Raw genomic sequence first — 17,400 nt, 5'->3', positions numbered from 1 at the left:
TTCTCAGCTCACACCACAGCTACTTGCGTTCGCTTTCCTAAACTTAAGCAGCTCTCATTCACTACATAGACACTGAATGGCAAATACGGAACCCGCCAGTAACGCGCAAGCCCCGCCCGAGACTCACCAACACTTCCGGCGCCGTCGCATTTCCGCTGACGTCGGAGGTCACAGGTGACAGGCAGGATGTCGAGTGGCGGTGGTGTTGAGCGGTGGCTGAGAGCAGCATCTCCATGACCCGAGCTTGGCGAGGGCGGCTGAAGGGATCCTACGTTGGGGAGCGAGTTGGAGGCGGAGGCGGCGGGGCCGGCCGTGGGCGCCCGGGAGCCCGGCCGGGGGCGTGACTGCGGGGAGCGGGAGCGGCGGGGCCGGCGCCGGGTGATGCCCGCCGCCCTCGGGGAAGCCGGGCAGCCCAGCTCCGCGGGATCGCTTCATGCCGCCCACCGGCTTGGAGCCCGCCAGAATGAACAGGAAGAAAGGAGACAAGGGCTTTGAAAGCCCAAGGCCGTATAAATTATAAGTATTTTTTCCATCGCCCTTTCCTCTTCGGGGTTTGGCTCTCATCCGTTCTGTTTTGGGTTTTGCGTGAAACTGACCCGGGCTTGGGAAACCTAGTGGGAAACGAGAACCCACTCTCTGCGACGGAAATGCCATTTGTAGGGCGAAACGCTTTGCCCGACAGTGCAATTCAACAGATTTAATGCCCCCTGCAGGTTAATAAACCTTCTTTTCTTAAAATGCAAAACTGTATTTGTCCGAAGAAGTTTATTTTCATGGCTGTTGCTAAATTGAAAAGCAAGTTACCCAAATTTGTAGTATTTTAAAATGAAAGATAAAGTGATTTTTGAGCTGCTTAGGGCATAGTCTTTGCTTATACTTAGATAGAATTATGCTTCATTTTAATAATAGAAATATTTTTGTATTTTTTTTTTAATATACAACCCATCAGGTCGTCTGCATCAACAACATAAACTTCCAGAGAAAATCTGTTGTGGTAAGTACATTGTCAACAATTGTAAGCAGTAAAAAATCCACCAGAGCACACACTGGCTTAACTTGGCTACTAAGAGGCCAGTTTTTGGGTTTGTTTTTTTAAAAATACATTTTATTGATTTCAGAGAGGGAGAGAGAGAAACATTGGTGAGAGTATCATTGATCGGCTGCCTCCTGCACGCCCCCTACTGGGGGATTGAGCATGTGCCCTTGACGGAATCAAACCCCGGGACCTTCCAGTCCCCAGTCCAATGCTCTACCCACTGAGCAAAACCAGCCAGGGCCCAGTTTTATTTTTTGTTTCTTGGCTGACCTGGTTTATGTGACATCGGTGGCTAATGAAATTTTAGATAAGGTGTTTGAAATCTAGTGCCCCCCCCGCCCGCATTTAGATGTATAGATTTCGAATACGTTTCCATTCTAGGAAAGTCCTTGACAACCCAAGAACTTAATTTACTCTCTCAGGGGAACCTGTATTAAATAGACCAAAAATGTAGTGAGAGTTGGTTTTCTTTGAGGTATGGCATGAACTTTCCTCTCCAACTTACTTGAGGTGAGCTGTATAGATTTTTAAAATGTCATATTTTACTAAGAATCATAGAATCTTGGATTTAGAAGAATCCTTAAAGATTCATTAGGTCCAATTTCCTCATTTAAGGAATTTCTTTTTCAATGTTCCTTGCATATGATTATTTACCTTATACCTTATGGAAGGATACTTTAGATGTGTTGTGTTGTATGAATTGGGCAGAGAGGATACAAGAATTAGGGAGTCTAGTTAAGAGGTTCCTGAACTAATCTAGGTAGTGGAAAGAAAACTGGGTAGAATGTAGAACTGAATTGCTACAGTCTTGCTTTCTCTCACTGGTGTCAAGGCGAAAGTTGATATACACAATTTCCTTATTCCTCCACCCATTCCATTTCCCCCTTTCCTTTTGCTAGCATTTCTTTTGGTCTGATCTAGACGTTCATTCCTGTAGGATCTGCATCCTTGCTTGCTCTGTGTTTGAGCTGTTGTAGTTTTCCATTGACTAGGATGGCCAAGTGAGAGCTTAGACGCAATCTGGTGAATGCCCTGGATTCCACATGTAATTTTTGTCCTATTGTATAGCACAGTGATGGCGAACCTTTTGAGCTTGGCGTGTCAGCATTTTGAAAAACCCTAACTTAACTCTGGTGCCGTGTCACATATAGAAATTTTTTGATATTTGCAACCATAGTAAAACAAAGACTTATATTTTTGATATTTATTTTATATATTTAAATGCCATTTAACAAAGAAAAATCAACCAAAAAAAATGAGTTCGTGTGTCACCTCTGACACGCGTGTCATAGGTTCGCCATCACTGGTATAGCAGAACCTCAATTCCTGTTTGATCATTGGGATTAGTCATTCCAGCCAGTACAGTGACCTCTTTCTCTGCCTCTTGGTTCAGTGGTATAAGGAGCCTGAAGTGGTCAAGGGACAGTCTCAGCTTCCAGTTTAATGGGAACCATGACTATGTGCCCTGGTGGTTGCATTGCTCCCTTGACCACTAGGACCTCTGAAAACATTGAACCTAAGGTCACAAGGACGGGAAGCAAAAACCCTTTCAGTGGCCTTTTTGGTGCAATAGTGAAAATAGTCACTCTCGCTTTACCCCTTGGTTCCCAGCTCTCTTTGAGCTGTAGAGAAGTGACCCTGTATATTGTCCACTAGCATCCTATTGGAGGCCTTTCAATTGTTGCTATAACTGAGCCTTTAGTAATTGATCATGCCAGCTGCATCTGAATGGTAGGGCATAGCACAAAACCAATACATTTTGTGTGTTTAAAGAGTCCATTGCCACACTTCCCTATACACTTGATTGGAAATATGTACGGGTTATTGAAACACAGGTTTAAACTGTGTGGGTCCACTCATGTGGGTTTCTGTGTATAAGTGGACTGGCTTGTTGTTCAGGGGTCAACTGTATTTTTCATCTGCAGCTGGAAATCTGCAGATGCAGATGGCTGACTTAAGTGATACATGGATTTTTGACTGTGGATGGTTGGTGCCCCTAACCCCTGAGTTGTTTAAGGGTCAATTGTATATTGTAGTTAGGGAAGGAAAATCTAGAATACATGTCTGTTCTTGTAAGGACAAATCACTGTCCCCCATGTATGATATGTACTCTCTAATGTTATTTTTCTACCAAGTGACTGGTCCTTTCTGGGAAAGTCCCATATTAGAAGTTTAATGTCATCTTCTGCTACTGGGAGGTGGCACTCAGCAGTGCCTTGATGGGAGGAAGACCATGTCATTAGACCCATGCACAGCCTCCATTCTTGCCACCATGACCGCTGTGTATATTGAGCAAGGTGGGCAGGGAAAGTGTCTGTGACATCTACTGGATAGATGATCTTGCCAGTTGATTTTTGAGGGCTCCTTCTGCAGTGGGTGCCCTCTGATGGTCATTTATGTGATAACAACATGAATATTTTCTTGTTATCCCTAGCCTAAGAAATGTATTCTTATACTTAACTTCTCACACCATTTTCTAATTTTCAGTGTTTTAATCTTGTGCTTTACAAGTCCCCGACCAGCCAGCCAACCCATGAGTATCTAACTGCCTGTGGATCAGTGTAGACGTGTACTTGAGGTCATCTCTGCTGCTACAAAGAATGTACAACCAGATATTTTTTTTTTCTCAATGTTCTTTCCACTGTAGGATTTTCTTGCATTGTCTTTCAGGGTCACACTTCAGTGGTGCTAGAATTATTTATAGTTCAGATTTGTGCTTTGTCCTATTTTGCTTGAACATGGGGAACTCTATGAGGCTATAGGTGTGGAATGAGGGAGAGGTGGAGAAGCAGTGGGAGCAAGTCCCATTGGATTCTGAGTCACATGTTCATGCTGTTTTTTTGTGCTTTATAAATCTGCTTGACCTAGTCCAGATGTGTTGTTTCCGTTTAAAAGTGGAAAGCTGCTGCACATGTCCAGTTTTATTCTTCAGAGCTTCATACTGTACTCAGTTCATGATGGTCCTTTCAGGTAACGTAGTCTTTCGGAGTCCCACGGTCATGTGTTCAGTCTCTGCTGCAGGGTCTAGTAGTAAACCAGTAGTTGCTTTGCAAATGGAAAATAGTTGTTGGCAGAAGAGGTCATGCCCATACTCCCTGGAATGTGCGCCATCATTCTATTGGAAGCTAGATGTCTATCTGGTATGGACATTTCCAGTACCATTGGATATGCTGAGTCATAAGGCGCAGGTGGCAGGGCAGCTTGAGCCACAGCCTGCTTGAACCCTTTCTTACTTTGGACCCCTCTGTAAGCCTTATTGGTTATCTAGTAAGCAGTATGCCCAGAATCTGAAGAAACCCACCAAGTTTCATGCCTCTTTTTTCCCCCTTAGTGGGCAGTGTAAAATGAAGCAACTTCTCTTCACTTTAGGTCTATTTTTATATGCCTCAGACCACTGGAACCTTAGAAGCTTCATTGATGTGACAAGTCCCTGAACTTTCACGTGATTTAACTCTTACCCTCTGCCATCTGTATTTTTTTATTAAGGCATTTAGAAAACTTGTTATTTCTTTCTCACCAGGTCCAGTTAGCATAATGTTGTTAAAAAGCAGTGTAGCTCTCCATGGGCTATCCGGCAATTAAGGGACTTTTGGAGTATGCTTGACTGAGAAGGAGAGTTGACATTAATTGCTAGGTGACAGTGAAGGGCTTCTTCTATCTTGGAGGCAACTTGCCTCTGATTTTTTTTTTAAGAATTGGGGGTGGGGGAGCATTTGCTTGATAATTAGCTGCACCACTAGTTACCAAATCAGCTGTGCTGATTTCCTGTAGTAAAAATTCTCCATCTGCAAACAAGGTTGGCAAGTTTGTGATACTTCATTATCATTCTCCAAAACCTACTTGACTTGTACTGGCCAATAATTGAGTTAAATGAAGACGTAGTCGGCATCTTTCAAATATCTGGTCAGTAATCTCTGCAGTTCCCCAGGCATGTTTAGTTGCTTTGATTTGCTGTCTTAGGGAAGTGAAACAGGTGGTCCATTGGTGGTTTTAGTCCTATTGTAATCTTCATTCCTTGGTCAGAGAATGAATATAGGATTTGCCGAGTACTGAAGTATGTACTGTATGTTCTGGGACTGGGAAAATAAGCACTAGTCCTACTCTGAGATAGACTTGAGCCATGACTTTAATACTTGACCTGCAAAGACTTCTAGTCTGACTAATAGAGTATGGTCTGGGAATCCAGGGATTCGTGTCAGTTCAGAAACAAGATATAATAACCCTAGGAAAAGGGCAAAAATTAATTCATTTGAGCTTGACATAGATTTCAAGATTTTAAAAGCAAGATATATGACATTTTAACATGTTTGTAGGCAGGGGGAAAAATTCTATATCAAGGGGAGATTGCAGTTGTAGGAGAGGGTAATTAATAGAGCAGGATTTCTTTCTTCTTTTTTTTTTAAATATTTTATTGATTTTTTTACAGAGAAGAAGGGAGAGGGATAGAGAGCCAGAAACATCGATGAGAGAGATCGATCAGCTGCCTCCTGCACACACGCCCCCCCCCCCCCCCCCCCCCCCAGTGTGGATGTGCCCGCAACCAAGGTACATGCCCTTGACGGGAATCGAACCTGGGGCCCCTGAGTCCGCAGGCCGACGCTCTAGCCACTGAGCCAAACCGGTTCAGCTAGAGCAGGATTTCTGAAGATACTACGGAGAATCACCACTAGTAGAAGAATTCTTAAGCAGGAGGGAATGATAGGTACATGTAACAGAGCGGGAAGATAATTGATGGATGGTGGAAGAGGGGTTGAAGTTAAGAATCTTGGGAGAATGAAGAAGAAAGTAGCTCTAAAAGGATTGTAGTGAGAAACTGGAGGAGATTGAGGAGCAGGAGAATTTAATGTGGCTGAACAGGAAGACTAGGAGAGAAGTATTAAGGGCAAAGGATAGAAATTGTAGGCATTCTGAGCAGCGATGAGGTGTCTTCAAGAGTGTGATCTTGATTGTTGTCCCTTCATGGAAGTGAAGGTCATAGGAATTGAAGTAAAGGAATTTTGAAGCTGTTACTCAATGGATCAGATATACCTTCAGTCAGGTAACTTAGAGTGATGGCAGAGCTGGGTTAGAAAGGGAGAGTCTGAACCTTCAGTGAATGTTGGGGAATTTGGGAGGATAATATAACTTGTGTGGCATAAACACAAAGGAAAAGAAGTAAAAAAAGAATAATAAAAACATTTATTAGGCATACATTAGATGCCAGCTATGATTTTAAGTGCTTTTTATGTATTAAATTGCTCCATTGTCATAACACTAAAAGGTAGGTAGTGTCATTATTCTTGTTTTACAGATGAGGAAACTGAGGCACAGAGAGCTAGAGTAACTTAGCCCAAGATTAGTAGTGGAGCTGGGATTTGAATGCAGGCAGTCTGTCTCCAGAACATGTACATTTAATTTGACAGTGACACTGTACTCCCCTTGCTCATTTACTACATACTCTAAAATCACCTTTAAACACAGAGACTTCATCAACACTGTTTTTGCATTTGCTCTTTCTGTTCTCATTGGCTTTCTCGTAGGTCTGTCCAGATGGTTTAGTTAAGGATGTATGGCTTTTCTCTTATTTTGGAAGGAGGGGAAAAAGCTACTGGATCTCTAGGTTTTTGAGCAGTTGGGTTGGATGTTATCTAAAAATTCTTGCATGTATTTTAAAAGCTTTACACTGAGACATGGCATAATGGATGGAAATCAGTTGGAATCATTTAGAAGTGGATTTGAATCTTAATTTTCCATTTGTTAATATAATTTCTAAACTGTTATCTGTAAATGTATAACATAGTCCTTATCTTTTAAAGTTGTTATTGGAATTAAAACATAGAAAAGTAGTATAATATCTGGTGTATAGTGGTGCTCATTAAACAGTAGCCATTATAATTGTTATAATCTAGCCTTCTATGTTTATTGCCTACATTTCATTTTAGCTATTCCTGTTGCAGCCTTTGAGATTTTTCTCTTCACTTTGCAGCCCCTGAAATGTTACTGTTATATGCCCTCCCATATTTTGTGTTTGAGAACATCAGTGTTCAACCCTAAGATATCTAACTTACTGGACAGATATTCCATGTTTCATTGGTCTGTCTTTCCCATTTGAACACAAGAGGGTGGTGGTCAGTCAGTGTATTTAGCTGTCTCTCATGTCTTAGGTACGTTTTTCAGATAGATTGCTCACCACACAGCTAACATGGTAGAACTACATGTGTATGGTCTCTGGGTCTCCTTGGTTGGAACTCATCCAGCATCTTGAAGTATCTGCTGCTCTAAGAGGCAGCAACAGATTTCCCCTACTTTTCTGAGTGTCCCTTGTAGCTCTTGCCTCTTCACATTTCTGATTTATCTCTCATTAGTAGTGACTCATACTTGTTAGCTTCATTGATGTAGTTTTTTTTTATCTTATTTGGGGAGGGGGGGAAGATTTTTTCACTCACTGACATGGTTTTGATTTTCTTTCTGCTCTGTCATTCTTTTTTCCTTCCTTTCTGTTTGGGTTCCAGTCTGATTAGAAATTATTACATTTGAGAGTAGTGAGTCCTTTTACTTTTTCCTAGCAGATGGTTTAATATTCACTGGTAGTGAATGTGAACCACCAGGATGATAAAGCATACATAATTTATTTCCACTCAGTCACTAGGACAGTGATGGCGAACCTTTTGAACTCGGCGTGTCAGCATTTTGAAAAACCCTAACTTAACTCTGGTGCCATGTCACATATAGAAATTTTTTTATCTTTGCAACCATAGTAAAACAGAGACTTATATTTTTGATATTTATTTTATGTATTTAAATGCTATTTAACAAAGAAAAATCAACCAAAAAAATGAGTTCACGTGTCACCTCTGACACGCGTGTCATAGGTTCACCATCACTGCACTAGGACATGTTTGAAATGAAGACAGTTGGAGAGCACTTGTATGTACTATATATAGCTATTTGGGATTATGGAGTGTACTGTGTGAAATCAGAGAAATATGTTCTAAAGCATACCAATCTTAATTATAATGAAATTATTATTATTTATCTTTACAGGGATTTGTGGAACTGACTATATTTCCCACAGTTGCAAACTTGAATAGAATCAAGTTGAACAGCAAGCAGTGTAGAATATACCGAGTAAGGATCAATGATTTAGAAGCTGCTTTTATTTATAATGATCCGACATTGGAAGTTTGTCACAATGAATCAAAACAGTAAGTTATACACTATAAAAGTTGCTATTTCTAACAGTCCTTTTTTTCACATGATTTGATTAATTTTTTCAGTTTAGTTTTCCAAGATTATTATTAGACTCTGGTTCCTAGGCTTGTTTGCTTTTTTCCTAATTATAATTTCTGTTGCTTTTACCACTCTGCACATTCAGTTTAAAAAATTTGCCGAAACCGGTTTGGCTCAGTGGATAGAGCGTCGGCCTGTGGACTGAAAGGTCCCAGGTTCGATTCCGGTCAAGGGCATGTACCTGGGTTGCGGGCACATCCCCAGTAGGAGATGTGCAGGAGGCAGCTGATCGATGTTTCTCTCTCATCGATGTTTCTAACTCTATCCCTCTCCCTTCTTCTCTGTAAAAAATCAATAAAATATATATATATATATATATATATATATATATATATATGTAAACTATTCACGTGGAAGAAGCCTAAAAGGCCATTAACTTGGTCTAAATAAGCTTCCAAAGAACATGGCTTCCATGAAAAAGAAATATAAAAGAATGAAAGGACAGTTGAGGTACTGAGGAAGAAATCACTAAGAAATTGTTTTTAAAAAATAATGTGAAGTGATATGAAAAAATCGCAAGTAAAGTTTCAGAACATATAATAGAGAACTGAAATGCATAAATATGTCACAATATATATTTGTATACTGTATATGAGGCCCCTAGAACCACAAGAAAAGCTAAAAATTCACTGTTAATAACTCATTCTTGAATTGCCCCCCTTAAAAATCAAATTCGGGCGTGTGCCCCATGTTCGGAACCACTGATCTAAAGGGATTGGGAGGGTTGAGAAAGGAAGTTTATCTCTAGATACTTGTGATCCAAGTAATCACTGGTTTAGAATCTTTCTAACTCAGAGAAGAGAAGAGAAAATGGTACTGGGAAAATTCAGGGGATCTCTGAATTGCTCCTGTGCCTTCCCATTTCATAACAGTGATCGGTTGTTGAAATTACATTGCTTTTACAGCCATACTTGTAGAACTGACATAAAAGGACTTACTACAAAATCATCTGCATCCTCTTTTCCCCAGAAAAAAGCCATCTGCCTTTGGAGTAGTAACTATATATGGAAACTAGTGAATGGAAAAGGCAGCTGTAACAGGGCAAGTGGATGAGCCATTGCCTTGCCAGAGGCCAAAGTGCTACCCTGTCGAGCCTAGAACTCTGAATTTGATGACAGGGTTAAGAAGCCTCTCCATCTGCCAGTCAGGTCTCAAAGAAGATAACCTGTGGCATTACAATGACAAGAACAATGACTCCAAATATGTTGAGGGAGCAAGCTTTACTTTGCTATGGTTATTGTGAGGTGTTGATATCCCTTAAAAATTTCCCCTAGTGATAGGGAAGGTGCCTCATGAATTTTAGTGTTATAAGTAAAGAGAAGGAAGTCATGAAGGAGAATTTTTTTCCAAGGTTAGGAATTTGGGGAAGATAGAATATACCTAAAATTTTCTTTTCAGCAAGAGCCAGAGCTCAGTCATGGTCACTTAATAAATCTTTGCTTACTACATCTGTTTTTCTGCCTAGCTCTAGAATTTTTTATAAAAATTTTTATAAGAGTTTGTTTGAGCCAAACTAACTGTATCCTGGGAAACAAGATCTCAGATGCTCCCTAGCTCTAGAATCGTGATTGCTTTTTTAAAAATCCTCACCTGAGGATATGTTTTTTAGAGAGAGAAACAGAAACGTCAATGTGAGAGAAACATCAATCTGGATATGTGCCCTGACCAGGAATCAACCCATGACCCTTCAGTGCATGGAATGAGGCTCCAACCAACTGAGCCATACCAGCCAGAGCTTGAGTACCTTTTTAAAAAAAAAAAAAATATATATATATATATATATATATATATATATATATATTTCTTTATTGATTTCAGAGAGAAAAGAAGAGGGAGAGATACAAACATTAATAATGAGAGAGAATCATTGATCAGCTGCCTCCTGCACGCCCCCCACTGGGGATCGAGCCTGCAACCCAGGCATGTGCCCTTGGCCGGAATCAAACCTGGGACCCTTCAGGCCGCAGGCCGACGCTCTATCCACTGAGCCAAACTGGCTAGGGCTTGAATACCTTTTAAGAAAGATGACATTAATTATTTTTGCTAATGTCTGTTCTCTGACTGTTCATAAGAGATTTCAGATTCCTTTTAGAATTTTATTAGACAATAGTTTTTTTTAAGTTCCTAATGAAATTAGCCTGTAGACTTTTTTTTTTTATTTGGTTGTAGGATAAAAAAATATAGGATGGTATGTATACATTATTAAGTTACTGCACAATTCCTCAAGGAAAGCTAGATTTGGTTTTGATATTTCTGATTATCATCCCAGAGAGGGAAGCACTATGACTTATAAACACTATTATTTATTACTTGTAAGATTCATAAGATACAAGACAGAAACATACCAGTTATCCAGAAGAAATATTGCTGCTTTTTTTTTTTTTTTTTTTTGCAATTAGATATGAAAAATATTCCCATGGGTGACATTTTTGAAGGGGACTTTTGGAAAGGCAGATAGGTAAGGTAATTAGCATATCCTTAGATACTTCTGTAATCTTTCCTGTTTCTGAAATCACTTACTTTTTTCAATAAGCCAATAAAATTTCCACTATAGTTAAAAAAAATATATGACAGTTTTGAAATTGAAAATTATATTTAAAATTATTGGTGGTAAATGTGATCTTTAATACATACAAGAATGTCCTAACTTTCAAAGAAGTAATATACTACTTCATCACATTTTCTTATTTGTTTTAAAGTTGAGATGCCAGGCCCTCATATTTTTAATGGAAAGAATGTGCTTACTTACCTTGGTTGAGATTCAGCACCTTTGAACTATAGGAGGATTGTAAGAAAGGGAAACATAGAGACTAAAAGGCATTTCTGCCTATTTTAACCAACTGAATGTTAACTTACCCATAAGTTGTTAGCAACTAAAAACCCAATGGCTTATGTAACATCTTTAAGGCTTTTCTCTCTTTTTCTCGCCCCCTCCCCACCCCACCCCCAGCTTATTGTCTGCTAGAAAAATAAAATAATTGCAACACTTGAAGTTTCTTCAAATATATTTTGTGTTTGAACCTTATGTATTATAGATAGATTATAGTTTGCCTCCATAGGTGGTAGGACTCTTTGGTGTGTTCTTTTTCTTTTCTTTCTTTTTTTTCCTGCTTTTTCTGTATTTCTTCTTAGAATAAAATAAATGTAGACTTTGTGTCAGATAACCTGTTTCTATAGATAGGTAGCCTACAGTAGCTGACTTCTTTCCTTCATCTGTGTTTCTTTTCCTTTCCTAGATAGGCATTGCCACTTTGAGAAGACCTTTTTTATTTTGCTTGAAAGGTCTCAACTTTTCAAAGTTTCAACAATCAATTTCTGTTGGCTGGCATTTTTTCCCCCTGTATGTAAACTGTCAAAACTAAAGGCAAGGAAAAAATTTGAGTGTTGACACAGATGTAGAGTAATTAAAACTCTCAAAGACTGCTAGTAGAAAAGTAAATTGAGTTTGAATATATGCATACTCTATGATTGACAGTCTCACTCCTAGGCATACACCCAGTAGAAGCATGTTCATGTGTTCACCAACAAATTCACACAGCAACATTCACAGCAACATTTATAATAGTCAACAGTGGAAATTACTTAAAGATGCATCAATGGTAGAATAGTAGATTCTGGTGTATTCTCACACTATTGGAATTCTAAACGGTAATAAGAATGACGGCTTCTAGAGGCTTGCAAAGTTCTGTTCTTGTTCTGTATACTGGCTTTGGTTTTGTGAAAGTTCATCGAGCTATATACTTAGAGTATATATACTTTTCTGATGTAAATTGTGCTTCCATGAAATATTTTAAAAAAAGAAAAATAATTGAATCTTAAGGCTTGCAAAATCTGCACCTATAGTTTATGTTATTAATCCTCACCTGAGGATATTTTTTCCATTGGTTTTTAGAGAGAGTAAAAGAGAAGGAGGGGAGAGAGAGAGAGAGAGAGGGAGAGAGAAAGAGAGAGAGAGAAACATGGATGTGAGAGAGATACATTGATTGGTTGCCTCCCGGACAAACCCCAACCAGGCCTGGGGATCGAGCCTGCAACCCAGGTACATGCCCTTGACCAGGAATCGAACCTGACACTCTTTGGTTTGTGGGCCAATGCTCTAACCTCTGAGCAAACCGGCCAGGACTGCACCTATAGTTTTAAGAAGCACACGTTCTTTATTTGACAAAGAATTAACAGGTTATTTTAATATAATGTGAGTGATTATAATAGACTACAAGCCTAATGCACGAAATTCATGCAAGGGACTCCACTCTCGCAGCCCCGGCTGCCTGGGCCCTCACAGCCCTGGCTTCGTCCAGAAGATCATCCGGAAGGTCGTCTGGATGGTCATTCTGCTGTTCGATCTAATTAGCATATTAGCTCTTTATTATATAGGATTCCATCACCTTAATTTTCCAGTTTTTCAGTATCCCCTACAGCATTACTCATCTTTCACTTTATTTCCTTGACGAGGACTGGGAGTTGGTGGGGTGGGGTGGGCTGATTATAGGGCAAGAGCACATTAATATTTTGTAGTCATTATTCTGAAAATTGAAAACATTTATTATAATCTTGCCTTGTAGTTTTTGGCTTTTATGAGGTTATTATGAAAGAAAACATTTGATTCTTATTATGAAAGCAAACACTGAAATCCAAAACATGAGAAAAGTATTTCTTATAACTGACTTCCTATTAGATTTCATTTCTAATGACTCACCATTTTATTTGGATCACTTTACCTTTTCTGAAGAAATGAGGACATTAAGAGAATAATTTCCCATAAAGAAACTGAGCAGCCTAATATGTGATATTTAAATTTGGCATTTTGTGTAACAATTATTTTTTAATTTTGCATTTCACAGATAATGGGGAAATTACAAGTTCTTTAACTGTCTTTCAAATTTCTTATTTTTGAAATCTTATTGAAAATAAATTGTAATCTATAGATGTATTAAGTAGTCTTTAAAATTAGATGTTACATTAAGTAAGTGCTGGCAAAGATGAGGAGCAACTGGCAGTTTCATATTCTGCTGATGGGAACACAGAGGAACACAGTTCGGCAGATTCTTATAAACTTAACGTATGTTTACCATATCACTCTGGAGCCCCACTCCTGGGTATTTGTACTCCTGAAATGAAAATTAAAGTCACAGAGAAACTGATACTCATTTGTTAATAACAGCTTTATTTGTGATAGCCACAAGCTGGAAACAACCCAGATGCCTTTCAGTGGGTGAATGAATAAAGAATCTGTGGCACAATCTATTCAGTGGAATACTATTCAATGTAAAAAGCAACAGTGGAGATACATGTAACACTTTTCTCGAATTTCAGAAACATAATGAGTGGGACAAGCCAGCCTCAAGAGGTTACATTCTGTTGTTTCATTAAAAAAAAAAAAAAACTTAAAAAAATCTATAAATATTTATTGATTTCAGAGAGGAAGGGAGAGGGAGAGAGAGAAACATCACTGATAAGAGAGAATCATTGATCGGCTACCTCCTGCACACCCCACACTGGGGATCAAGCCCACAACCCAGGCATGTGCCCTGACCAGGAATCAAACCCTGACCACCTGGTTCATAGGTCAACCCTTAATCACTGAGCCACGCTGGCTGGGCTGTTGTTCCATTTTTTTTACACAAGGCATAGCACAAGAGAGACCTTTTGGGATGATGAAGCTGTTCTCTATCCTGATTGTGGTGATAGTTACACATGTGTTAAAATGTATAGAGTTGTAGCCCGGCCAGGGTAGCTCAGTTGGTTGAACGTAGTCCTATTCATCAAGAGGTCCACAGTTCGATTCCTGGTCAGGGCACATGCCCAGGTTGCGGGGGTGCAGGAGGTAGCCGATCAGTGTTGATGCATTAATGTTTCTATCTCTCTAAAATCAATAAAAACATATTTTGCCAAAACCAGTTTGGCTCAGTGGATAGAGCGTCGGCCTGCGGACTGAAAGGTCCCAGGTTCGATTCCGGTCAAGGGTATGTACCTTAATTGCGGGCACATCCCTAGTAGGAGATGTGCAGGAGGCAGCTGATCGATGTTTCTCTCTCATCGATGTTTCTCTCCCTTCCTCTCTGTAAAAGATCAATAAAATATATTTTTAAAAAAACAAACATATTTTAAAAAAATATTTATAGAGTTGCATACCAAAGAAGAAAGTTACTTTTACTGTCTGATAATTTTAAGAATGGGTAGTATGTGAGAACCGAGTTTTTGTTGTGATCCTGGAGTTTTTACACCTTTTATTTTATATATTTATCTAATAGAAATTATTAAAATTATTGAGCAGTCTGTTTAATTCCAGAGCTTTAAGTTATGTACTTGTTAAAAGCATAGTTAATACTACATCTTTCCTAGTTAGTAGAGAAGTGAAGATGGGGGAAGAATGGCCTCTGTCAAGTTAAGAATGTATAACTGAATGTTTTCTTTAATGGCTTTTCCTTGTAATCATTTTGTAGATTAAAAATTTACCAAACTAGTGAAAATGCCACTAACTTTACCTTATGCATTCATCTAATAGCAGGTGAGACACATAAAGGTGACAGGGAGAATATGGCTCATGGTGTTGCCCTTTCATCTTGTTTTCTTGCTCTTGCTATTCATTGTCTGCCTTTTTTCCATTTCTTCCATATTCCTTTAAGTGATTTCAGGGAGGAAGTGTAATATGTGTACATGTAAGTTTTTTTTATGGAATAAAATTAGAAAATCAGATGAGAACAATGTTTTCATATTTCCACAAGATTTCTGTGTATTGTTTTCATCCAGTGGGAGGTAAAATCAAGTAACCGTTGGACAAATAAACTTATCAAGTACCCCTGGCATACAGGGGATATAACAGTGAACCAGCCCAGAGTTCTCCTTACTCATTAAGCTTACATTGTCATCCACTGGGGAGTGATGAGGAGCAGTATTACATTTTGAGGAGTTGATTTCCATCCTCATATGTTTTGTGTATCAAGACCATCAGGTGGTTTGATTTTTTAAAAAATATTGTGCCCTTGACCAGAATTGAACCAGGACCTTTCAGTCCCCATGCCAACGCTCTATCCACTGACCCAAACCAACTGGGCTCCCTCATATGTTTTAATCACTTAAATACCTGTCAGATTATAAGGCCTGTTTAATCTATTCAAATTTTTACCAGATTGATAAAGAATAATTATTTCTTAAATTCTACATATACTGGTATTCTCTACATTTATATCAGGAAAGTGTATTGGCTTTGGCATTCCAGAATTATTGGATAATGTGATAATCATAATCATATAGCATTGGTGAGTGGACTGTATGTGTCACTGAATTTGTAGTTCAGTAGTTTTTGTCTTGGTGAGTAGAGTAATAGTTACATGGCTAAAAAGCGTTCTTATGAATTATTTAAGACTATATAATGCTTACAAACAAATGCTGTCAAATATTTAAAAAAATGCTTGGTGAACTATATGGCGTATTGTTAAAATTCCTTTTTTTTTTTTGCCCCCAGGAGAAATCTCAATTATTTTTCCAATGCTTATGCAGCTGCGGTGAGTGCTGTGGATCCTGATGCAGGAAATGGAGAACTTTGCATTAAGGTTCCATCAGAGTTATGGAAACACGTTGATGGTAAAATACCAAGATGATATTGACTGTGCAGTACAATCATGTTAGGTTCAGTGACTAGAACCTTGACATGAAAACAATGTCAAAATTATAAATTTAAATAATCGCAAGTTGGAATCTTTTTTTTCCCTTAAGGATCACAGGCTAACAGGAAAATAGCAATGAAGGGGTGTGACAGAAATCAACTAATTTCACTGTTGTTTTTAAAGTGAAAGTTAGAAAAAAGAATCAGATGACTGGAACAGTTTGTCGAGATTTGAGATTCCACACAATATCAAATCAGTTTAGGATTTTAGCATTTTATAGCAGGAAGAATCCTAAAAAATCATCATTCCTTTTACAGAAGAGTCATCTGAAGTTGAAAGAGAGTAAGTGACCTGCTGAAGGTCATTAAGTAATAGTAGAGTCAAGGCTAGAACATAGGGTTTATGACACCCACTCTGCATACTTTTGAGCATAGTTTTATTTCTAAATTTTTATTTTCTTGAATATATTTATAGCCATTATAATTATTATATATAACTTTTTGCCTACCTTTATTTGGCCTTATAAAAATTAAACATGATAAGGAAGTAAAACACATTTTGTTTTGATTTTGCATATTGCTAGTTTTTTTGTGTGTGGGGATTATTTTGAGGGGAGAGTTTTGCTTAATTTAGGGTACAGACTTGGAAAGTCATCATTGTATTTTCAGAGATTGGGGATAGTGCATATGGTTATAATGTTTTGGGGAAATTAAAAGAAACAACTTTTAAACTTAATATGAAAGCAACACATTTTGTAGAAATCAAGTGAGACAAAAAAAACCACATAATAAATAATGCATAATGTAAATTCTTGGGTAAGCTTTCCCATCTACCCTACCCTTCATTTCTTCATCTACTCCCAAAGTCAACTATGGTTAACTATCTGTGGGGAAATGTAATAATAGAACAAACTTTTTTTTCTTTTTTGCCTGCTTTTTGTATTTTTTTTTTTTTAAATTTTTGCGGGGGGTTTCTATGTATTTTAACTTTTATTAAATTTATTAGGCTGACATTAGTTAATAAAATTACATAGGTTTCAAGTGTACAGTTCTATGATATATCATCTGTATGTTGCATTGTATGCCCAGCACCCAGAGTCAAATCTTCCATCACCATATATTTAACCTGAAAAGTATGTCTTCAATTGGATCTAGAAGAGGAGGACTTAAGCGTCCGATGTGGGAGTTGTGAATTTTTTTCTTTAGGCAGTGTAGCATTTCCAGGAATGTTGACATGAGGACATGGCATAGCCAAAGCTACATTTCCAAGAACACAGCAGTGACTAGAATTGAATGGAGCCAAGGACACCTGTGAAGGCAGGCTATGGATTTAACCTAGGTGGAGAGATGGTGAAACCTGAACTTGGTTAAGGAGTGTGGTTTTTCATGAGCCTTTTTATGTTCAGTGTAAGTTTGCTCTTATTACATAGACCACTAATTTACATATTTATGTATCAATGCATGTGTGTATTTATTTGTTGCAGAATTA

The sequence above is a fragment of the Myotis nattereri genome (genome assembly GCF_964212035.1).
Source record: "Myotis nattereri genome assembly, chromosome: 17".
In the NCBI taxonomy this organism is placed as follows: domain Eukaryota; kingdom Metazoa; phylum Chordata; class Mammalia; order Chiroptera; family Vespertilionidae; genus Myotis; species Myotis nattereri.
Note: the sequence above shows the minus strand (reverse complement) of the source record.